At 41.1% G+C, this 10,712-nt stretch overlaps 1 pseudogene; it reads right to left on the bottom strand.

Annotated features, from left to right (window-relative positions):
• Positions 1 to 8,113: 8,113 nt before the first annotated feature.
• LOC111147431 lies at positions 8,114 to 8,904 on the bottom strand (annotated as a pseudogene).
• Positions 8,905 to 10,712: the final 1,808 nt, after the last annotated feature.

Genomic DNA, 10,712 nt, shown 5'->3' with positions numbered 1-10,712 from the left:
AAAAAAAAAAAAAAAAAGAATCTTAGTGGGTACCTCAGAATCAATTATCTACAAAGTAGGCAAATAATTTTAGTAACCTTAGATTAAAGCAGGGCTATCTGGTCGTTTTTCCTTGCGATTAATTTGAGACGGCCACGTAGGGATGCAATAAGAGGGTTGAAATACACTTACCCAAGCTTTTCGGTGCTGGGAAAGTTACTTATTGGTATTGTGACCAGAAAAAAGTTATCTACACCTTCAGGATTACTTAAGTAATCCTCTGTGATGTTTACAGACACAACCTCAAATAAGGTTTTACTGAAAATTACTGCAAACCTAAAAATTACTCTATAAGCCTATCTCTAATAATGTGGTATTTAAGAAAATCTAATTTAAGAGTTGTATCAAGATCAGTTTATTAAATAGTTATAGACTAGATCTTTGTCTACGGCGATCTCCATAGATTAACCCTCAAAACTACAATTTATTCATCCTCTTAATGACCATCACTATCAAAAATTAAAACAGGGGCACCTGGGTGGCTCAGTTGGTTAAGCATCGGCCTTCGGCTCAGGTCATGATCCTGGGATCCTGGGATCGAGCCCTGGAACAGTCTCCCTGCTCAATGGGGAGCCTGCTTCTCCTTCTCCCTCTGCTCTTTCCCCCGCTTGTGCTCACTCTCTCTCTCTCCCTCTCTCTCTCTGTCAAATGAATAAATAAAATCTTAAAAAAAAAAATTAAAACAGTCCTCAGGATATTATACTCCATCATCACAAAACATCCAAACCCCGGTTAGCACTTTATGTTAGCTCAGATTGGTTGGCCTTGAAAAAATACAGAATTTTCTAGACTTTTACAATGACTTCTTCTCCAATGATTCTCATATTCACCCCTTCCCCAGGCTAACACCATTGAAATGCATTTCTGCATAGGTTCCCCTGAATCCCGTTGGCCCATATTACATGGTCCTGTTAATTTTTTTTGGAGTACAGGCTATTTCTTGCTGGTAAAGGACTTATGCTTCCCTGCTCAGGCTGTTCTAAGATTTGACTTGTGTTGCCAGGCCCAGCACATGTGTGGTGGTAGTAATGTGTCTTGTGAAAAACAGACATTGCCTTCGAAAGGCGTTTGTTAACAAACATTTGTTATAGGGTTCTCCTCTGGCAAGGAGCAAAGGACTTCCACCAGACAGAAGATTCTGGGAGACAAAGTCAGGGTTCAAGGTTTTCAAACTCACCCACCGAAATGTCACCATCCAGGTGTCAGAATTCCACTCCTCTCCATTAAAAAACCCTGTTGTTGACAGAAGATTGACTGAGGCTGGGAATTCAGTCTCCCTTTTGGTATATAACCAAACCCTGGGCCTGATGTTCAGAAGCTCTGCCCTGTGGCTGCAGGAACTAAAAATCTCTTTCAGAGCTGCCAGATGGGCCCTCTGGCTTTAGAACATCACTTCTCAGTTTGCAATTAACTGTACTCTACCTGTCATGTTCCTTACAAAGTTTCCTGTGTCATTAAAAGCAGTTACCCTACTTTATTATCCTCAAAATTACCATTGCCCTATAGTGATCAAGAACTGCAAGTACTTGACATCTAAATGCCTTCCCTCTAACTATATGTCTTCCCAATTAACAACATTACAGTTTGAGGTGATTGTCATGTCGCTCCACTCCAGAAGTTACTACCACATCACACCACTGTCACCAGCAGAGGGGTCCTTATTTCTTTTACACAGATGAGCCCTTTATTTCCAAATCATGTCCTAAGGGTTTGCTTTCTAAAACCACTCTGGTTTCCTAGAAAACAGACCCTGTGGCTAGTCATTTATTTAAGTACTAGTCATTTATTTGAAGATGGAATTCCAGGAAAAAAAAGAAAAAGAAAAAGGAAATGAAACAATGAGATGTGTGTACCCCTGTATGTGTTGGCTTTTGCTTCCTGAGAAGCTCTTCACATACAAAGCCATATCATCATGAGAAATCTGTAGCAAAGATGGACAGAGAAATCGTGCCTTGGAAGGTTCCATCAAGGGGAGAGAGAAAGGTAATTTGCCTACTCAGTTTCTTCTCATTCCCTGTCTTCCATTGGTCAAATTTCTCCCCAGTTGGATTTAACTCCTCATAGTCTTGGGTCATATTCCAGAACGTTGGTTGGAATATGTCTACTTGGAAGACATGCCTTATTATGTGGAATTTTATCCAGGTTCAGAAGTAATGAGAGATACCAGATTCATGATGCTATTGGTCTCAGATGGTAAATATATTTCCCAAACACAAGGGGCTGTTTACTCAGGTGACTGCTAGGGTGGAGTGTTGGACTGGAAACTCGAGGAGACAGCTAAGCCAAGAAAATCTGAAAAAGCCCATAGTACAGCCATGCTACTTGATGCTTGAGTTTTTACAAGAGTGATGAACTTAAAAAGCAGGAACAATAGTTATTAAGGAGAGCCCTTTATGCCTAATATTTTAGACCATTCCTACTTCCAAGAGGAGTAACGCCTGATAATCACCAACTGTTCCAGTAAAAGTTTAGGAAAGCAGAGAAGCAGAGAGCTGTGTAATTAAGCCTCCTAGGCACGATGGAAGTGGTTGGACAAGGGTTTTACTCATCTATCAAGGGTAAAGACCATATCATAGAGCAAGGAAGAAGAAAACACAATGCTTGGAGATATACATCAGGTCTGTTAGTTTCAGTGAATTAACTCACAATCTAACAGTTCAACTACAGGCAACCCTTCCTACTATCTTTCAATTACTAAGGGATGCACAAGAGAAGGCAGAACTTGCTCAGAGCCCAGAAAAGAAGAAAACAGAACAGAAAGGGTGATAAAAAGCCTCTAGCTAGCAAAGACTATGCTCATGTGCCATAGCAGTGCTTTTCAAATTTTTACGTACATACAAATAATACAAAGATCTTATGAAAACACAGATTCTGATTCTGTGGTCTTGGGGTGGGATCTGAGATTCTGTAGCTCTAAGATGTTCCCAGGTGATGCCAAGGCTAATGGCCCCAAGATCACACTTTGTAATATTTAAAAATACTATGGAATACTAATAGCAATTACAGATGATACTTAAAACTACAGCAGAAATTCTGAAAGCCTTAATCCTTTCTGGAAAACAGGAGTAAGTACTGTTTTATAGTCTGATAAAGGGCAGGTCTCTGAAATAGCATCCCCAAATGGACAAACCCAGTCAGTTACCAGAGTGCGGATGAGAGGCATAGGCAGTTGTATTATAATCTAAGTAAAAATGATCTGTGCTATTGCAAAGCCCAGGTAAAAAGAATCCAGTGCCAGTGGTGAAAGGGCACAGGGGCTTAAGGCATAAGCTACTCTTGGCACCAACCTAGTACGTTCATTTCAAATGGGATTTGTAGCCTCTACTTCCAAATGGAAGCTGAGATTGGAGGAATTTGTGTCTCAGTGTGTCTCAGCATTGGTCACAAGTGGCTGTGGGTTTAAAATCACTTAAATAGAAAAATCAAATCCACAGCCCATCATGGAAATTTAAGAGATTAGAATTATGGAGTTTAAACAAGCAAAGCCTCTCAGTTGTTTCATTGTCTTGCTAGAATCCGAACATCCTAGAGACATTCAGAGAAGAGAAAAACACTATCAAAGTTGTAAACCCAGATCCTAAAAACTGGGTGTATGTGTGCACGTGCCTGAGTGTACGTGTGTGTGTGTGTGTGTGTGTGAAGGATGGAGATTTACTGACCATGATCAACTTTAACTCCCTTGAAACATTTGCCTAGTACTTTGTGTAGCAGGTGTTTGAAGAAACTTCTATGAAAATAGGAGCAGAAGAGATTTAATTCTTCTATTCTCCTTTTGTTCTTTGGAGATAAATCCAATTTGATCCTCTAAATTAAATCCAGAAAATTGTGTTCTTCCTAGGGATTTTTCAACACTTGAAGAGTGAAAGAACAAAACTTGAAGGGATGCTATGAATTGAGACTAAGGATTCCCCCTACTCACCCCCACACAGACAGGGTGTGGTCTTAAAATTGATCTTTTTTTTTAATATTTCATTTATTTATTTATTTGTCAGAGAGAAGGAGATAGAGAGAGAGCACACAAGCAGGCAGAGAGGCAGGCAGAGGCAGAGAGAGAAGCAGGCTCCCTGCCGAGGAAGGAGCACATGCAGGACTTGATCCTAGGACCCTGGCATCATGACCTGAGCCGAAGGCAGTGGCTTAACCCACTGAGCCACCCAGGCGTCCCTTAAAATTGATCTTTAAGATCCATAAGACCCAAGACATTTTGAGTAAGTCTACAAAGAATGTAAACTTTAATTTGCGCTTTGTAAAGCCATACTAACAAACTCTTGATAAAAATCATCACTGAGTGCCTCTCTCCCAAGACCCTCCTCAAAATAACCAATCAATGCTTTGGGAATTTGGATTGTAAAATAAATACAGCTGACCTAATCTGAATCAGAAAAGGCTTCCACTTGTCGTTTTCAAGATATAACATCTATATGGTTCTTTACAAAAGGGTTACAATTTTTTAAACTCATTTAGAGTTTGTTTGGTTTTTTTTTTAAACCCTGAGCAATTCTGTATCTTATGTGAAGCTTTATGTGCTATGTACATATTGGAAGGAGGGACCGGAAAATGCTAATAATATAAAGGGGGTACTACAGAACTGTGGTCATTTCTAGATTTCCTCCGGGAGAGCTTTCAGAGGGATTCAGGAAACAATTTAGTTAGTATGAAGGGTTTAATTTCAGTCCCTTTTTCTTCCAAGCATCTTAGAAATAAAGATAAGAGAAGTATCACCAGGGCTCACAAAATTCCACACTTGTCCTTCTCCGGTCTCTTAAAAAACACACCAGTTTTAAAAGAGTCCTGATTCTGGAAAGGGTAAAAGTCTCAATGACTGCTGGTTTAGAACTGGTTTATCATTAAATCACTGTACAATTCGGATTTGCCCAGAAAAACACAAGCTTTGACATTAAACAGAAAAAAAAAAAATACCTCAATAATGTTTACGTCTTTTGTGCAAGATACATGTAGGAAAGTCCACCGCCCCAGAGCAAGAGGAGGTTGGGGGCAGGGGAGATGAGAAGAACGGCACAGGAGAAAATACCTCCTAACGGCAAAGTAGTTAACATGTAAGCTGAGGGAATGGCATGCCTTTAACTATAGAGCCTCTTAGAATATCCCTCTTAGAATTTGCTAGAACATGCAGATCTCAGCAAACATATTAGAAACACGAGATGTGGTAAAACACTTTCTACTTAGCGTTTCTGTAGGGAAATGGTGCAGGTGAGTCAGCCACCCCGCAGGGGAAATGAGAAAACTAAGTACTAATCCCAGGATTGCCACCAAATTGCGCTGAACAAACATATGTAAAACATCGGTTTCTTTTAAGAGCCTCAACCCTCAAGTGTACCAGCAAGGGCAATGGTAGTGGGCATTTCATAAATGCTGGTCCTGCTAATGGCTATTATGGGAGGTAACTAATGATTAAAAGGGAGGCCATTTAAACACAGAGTGATGTGTCAATGCTGCGTGCTGTCGTAGGCTTGACTTCTGTCAAGGGAGTCAACAGCAAACTTCAGGAGAACTACAGATGGAGGAATAATGCTATTACATCTGGTATGGAGCCAGCCAAAGACAGGGTAAAGACTGGAAGCTTCCTATTTCGCAACCACCACCAATACTGAGCTAGACGTTTGTTGTTGTTGTTGTTGTTGCTGTTTTAAATACACATAGGTAACTTAACTACGTAAACTCTATATTAAAAATGTCCTTTTGTGAAATGACATAATTTCATCTGTTATCCTTAACCAGAGGAATAAAGACTGTACTTAATTTTAACTATTGAACATTTGGGAAGTGGAGTATAAAAGGAAAAGACGGCTACACTAATACAATGGGAGAGAGAAGTATATTTTAAAGATGTGTGCCTTCTCGGTCAGTTTTTTTTTTTAAAAAACCACTCTACTGAGATATCTCCACATACCACAAAACCCATTTAAAGTGAGCAGAGCATAACATATAGAGAAGTTGAATCATTATGCTATATACCTCAAACTATTACATTATGTGCCAATTATACTTAAAGTATAAAATTAGTGATAGTACATTCACAGATTATACAATCATCACTGCAATCTGATTTTAGAACATTTTCATTCCACCTCAAGAAGCCCCCCGCCCTTCCACTTTGGCTCACTTCTCTCCCAGCCAGAGGCAGTGACTCATCTAATTTGTCTTTATAAGTCTGTATATTAGACTTAGGCACCTGGGTGGCTCAGGCAGTTAAGCATCTGCCTTCAGCTCAGGTCATGATCCCGGAGTCCCGGGCTCCTGACCAGAGAGGAGTCTTCTCCCTCTCCCTGCCGCTCTCTGTCAAATAATTAAAATTGTTTTGTTTTTTTTTTTAAGCTGTATATTATAGACATGTCATACAAGAGATCACACATTTTTTGTGACTGGCTTCTTTCACTTTAGGTACTTTTTTTTCAAAATGTATCCATACCTTGCCTCCATTAGATGGCTGAGTGATAGTCCCTGCTGTGGGGGTAACATGTGTCATGCTTTTATCAGTTGGCAGACTTACGGGTTGTTTGTACTTTTAGCTTTTACCATTTCTGGTCTCTTTCAAGAGCTCTATTTTTCCTGTGAGGCAGATGTTCCAGCATCCTATTCTCTCAGGTTTTATTTGGTAATAGCTTTATTTCACCTTCGTTTTTGAAGGATGCTTTTACGAGGGTTAAGATTTTTGACAGTTTTTTACTTTCAGCACTCTGCCTGTGTCCTCCCACTGCCCTCTGATCTCTACTGTTTCTGATGAGACGTTAAATGTTTAATGTTGTTAGAGTTTCCTTATACACAGGGAGTTGTTTTTTCACTTGCTTTCTAGATTTGCCTCTCTTTCAACACTTTGACTACAGTGTTTCTTGCTGTGGATCTCTGTCCATTTACCCTGCTTGGAACTTGTTTGGCTTCTTGGATGTGCCAATGGATGCCTTTTTTCACATTTGGTTAAGTTTCCAGCCATCATTTCTTTGACTTTTTTTCTGCCCCCTTTCCTCTTTTCTCTCCCTCTGGTATACCCATCATATACATTTTTGTGTCCTTAATGGTGTCCCCATTTCCCTGAGGCTATCTTATTCATTTTTCTCTTCTCTTCAGATTACCTAGTCTCCAATGATCTATCTTCAGTTTATTGATTCTTTCTTCTGACCTCAAGTCTACTGTGAAGTTCCCTCCATGGAATTTTTCACTTTGGTTATTTTAATTTTCATCTCCAGAATTTCCAGGTGTTTCTGTTTGTTTGTTTGCTTTTAGTTCACAAGTTTATTGTGAAAAACACTGTAGTGCACTTGTGCGGTAACATGGTTTTACAGGAGGGAGAAAAAAACAGTTCTGTTCAAAACAACTCACCAGATTCTGGTAATAACAATGATCAACATGAGGCTGAGATTTGAGAATGGAAATAAACTGAGTGCAGACAAATCATACAATTAAATGGTATCCCTAAAAATAAACAAAATGGGGGTGCCTGGCTGGCTCAGTCATTAAGCATCTGCCTTTGGTTCAGGTCATGATCCCAGGGTCCTGGGATTGAGCCCTGCATTGGGCTCCCTGATCAGCAGGAAGGCAACTTTCCCTCTCCCACTCCCACTGCTTGTGTTCCCTCTCTCGCTGTCTGTGTGTGTGTCAAATAAAGTAAGCCTTAAAATAAATAAATAAATAAACAGAACAATTTCAAAATTCCTAAGGAGGGGAGGTCTTCCTTGGTACTTAACTTTTTAAAATGTTCATTAAGCTCCAATGGTGGTGTGCTGCTACCCTTATCTACAGTCCTGCTGAGCAAAACTATAGCTAAGTGGAAGTTAAACTGTATTCGCAAGGTGTTAATGTTGACATTTTATTATCTGCTGTCTCTCAGAGAAAGCAAAAGGAACTACTAACAGTGCTATTCCAGAAACTGGTTTCTCCACCAACAGTGTCGCTTCAGCATGTAATGAACCAGTCCATTCTAAAGTGGTCACGGCTATTGATGACAAGAGGCTTTGTATTTTTATATGGCACATCCTTTGGTCCCTGTGAAAACAAGTTTTTTGAATGTTAACTATTCTCTGACACTCCGGAGTTATCAGTCGCTCTTCCCGTTCCATTAGGTCAATATACGGTTCATGGCAATACTGTGCAAGTTTACAATGGCATTACAGGGCATAGTCTGGGGTACAGCACCTCTGCGAGGTGCTGGGTCACACTGCAAGAAAGCATTTTAGAGTATCATCAAGTTCCATGATTGCAGCCTGACTACAGTAATGATAACAATAGTCTGGAGCCCTGAAAACAGTCACTACCTTCCGGCAGTGGCACCAATTACATCCGTCCATCACCAGCTGGTGAGCTCTGGACACCAGTGTGAGGCCACTGACATGACTAGATGTTTCAGAAATGTCTTACCCAAAGGTGTAACCAGCTCCCCAAGGAGATAGACCCCAACCACCCCAATCGTCTGGATCTGACCCATCAAGTCACACATTGGACTGTCACGAGGAACTTCTGGCAATCAAGCGCTTTGATGCGATCTATGGCTGGTGAGAGGTCACCATGTGGACAGAGTATCTGTCCATCCACCAAGGCAGTGAGAGGAAGAGAGTCAAAGAGATCTATAAAATATTTCCAAACATTTTCATTTCCATATTTCCTTTGACACTCATCATAGAAACCATATACTGGTGTGATCTGTCTGCTCTCATGATGCCCTGAAGAATGGTGATGTGTTCAGGGTAACAAACCCAAAGAGCTTCAAGCAGCTTAAGTGTTTCAAGTGAATAATATGCTGTCAACATGCTCTCCCATAAACAAGTAGTTTGGATCTGGGGATTTTCCACCAATTCTAAATAGTTCCATGAGATCATGAAATTGTCCCTGCGCATCTCCACAGACGGTGAGTGGACATGGAATTCATGTACTTCTGTCGGGCTCCCAGCAGGACCGGCCCCCGGCCACTGCCCTCCTCCCCTCCATCTAGTCCTGGAGCTCAGCTCTTTGTAATGGCGGCTGCCCACGTGGTGACGTGACTTCACTTTAAAAAAAAAATTATCTTTATCTCTTCATTTACACTCTGATGAAGTATTGTCATCATACCTTTAATTCCTTAAGCATTATTTCTTTTAATCTTCAAACATATTTGTAATAGCTGCTGGGAAGTCTGTCTGCTAAGTCTGCTGTCTCACCATGTGGGCCCCTTCAAAAGTGATTCTTATTCCAACGTTTTTTCCTGTGTAGGGATCACACTTTGTTATTTCTTTGCAGATCTCAGGGTTTGGGTATTTTTGCGTTTTTTGTTTTGTTTTGATTTGTTTTTGAACGTTAAGTGTTTTAGGTATATTGTAGCAAAGCTGGATACTGAGAACTCCCTAGGGGTCATTCCTGTCTTCCTTTGTGGAGTTATTTATTTGCTTAATGACTTTGTTCAAGTACTTCTGCAAATTTTAATTCCTTTCCAGGGTTCAGGCTCTAATGTTCCTCCTCAGATTTCTTTCCATTGTTTTTATCTCTTGGTCTGGCTCTGTAAAAGTCACCCCTGGGTTGGCAGAGCTACTTACTGGCTCGGAGGTTGCTAACATTCACTTCTAGAAGTTTATGTTTTTTCGTCACATATTCCTTCAGGGACCAGTAGCTCAGAGATCCCGATCTGGAACTCTCCCAAGAGGCAGTAGCTTGGGGTATGCATCGTTTCCCAGACTACCAGGGATTTTATTTTTAAATAAAGGTGTGATTTTATTTTTACACCTCACTTTCTAGTAAGTCCCTAGGTGTGAGCAGTTTACTTTGTTCAATCTGTGTTTGGTCAGTTTGTGTTTAAACCCAGTATGACAGTGAGGGTTCTGCCCTCTGCTGATGGACCTTGTGCAGTGGGGAAATGCTTACAGTTGGCCCCCCTCTGCTTGGAGTGGTTGCTCCAAGACTGGGAGCAGTCCAGCGCATGTGCCCAGCCTTCCTGACCCCCAGAACGGTCCAAGATCCTAAGATGGCTCTTTTCAGCTGTCTTTTTCTCTGATGCTTTTTCTCTGGTTCTCTTCCTTGGCTGGCCTCACCAAATTTTTCATTGTTTTTAAAACCACCCGCAGGCATAGAATTTTCCATTCTGGTTTCCAAATAAAGCAGACTGCTTCAGCCAAGCTGTAGCTCCTTCTCTTTAAGGCCTGCCTTTCCTCCTGGCGGAATCTTTGCACTACTTGCCAATGCTGGGGTAAGAACCTGATTTTCCAAGAGTGGCACCCTGGCCACAAGAAAAAGAGCAGGACGGCTGCCTCTTGACTTTTTGGCTTGCCCCTCCTGACATGGAACTTTTGCCCTACAAGGTAGGCAAGACCAAGGACAGCCTGCTGCATTTGGGGTGAACTTCTGCTTTATAAGTAGTGACTGGGTGAAAAAAAGGAAACCTGTTTCCCTCAAGTGTATTTGCATGGATAGAACTTCTGCAACACAGGGCTGGGATGAAGGTGAGAAACGGAAACACTGACCCCTTTAGGAGCTCAGGAGAGGGCAGGAACTTCTCTTCTTGGTGACATCTGCCCAGGATGTCACCTGGGCTAGAGATTCTGTAAGGGAGAGCCAGGAGTGGGGGTTAGAGAGCAGCTCCTGCAAGGTTCCACTGCCACTGGTTTTCGTTGTTCTGAGATTTAGTACATCTTCTAAACGAATGTTTTTCCATTCATTCACAGTTTCCAGAGACTCTAAATGATTATTTCATC

The sequence above is a fragment of the Enhydra lutris genome, unplaced genomic scaffold, assembly GCF_002288905.1.
Source record: "Enhydra lutris kenyoni isolate GAN:26980312 unplaced genomic scaffold, ASM228890v2 scaffoldscaffold16, whole genome shotgun sequence".
NCBI classification, from domain to species: domain Eukaryota; kingdom Metazoa; phylum Chordata; class Mammalia; order Carnivora; family Mustelidae; genus Enhydra; species Enhydra lutris.
The sequence above is the reverse complement of the archived record's forward strand: the minus strand, read 5'-3'. Positions and strand labels throughout refer to the sequence as shown.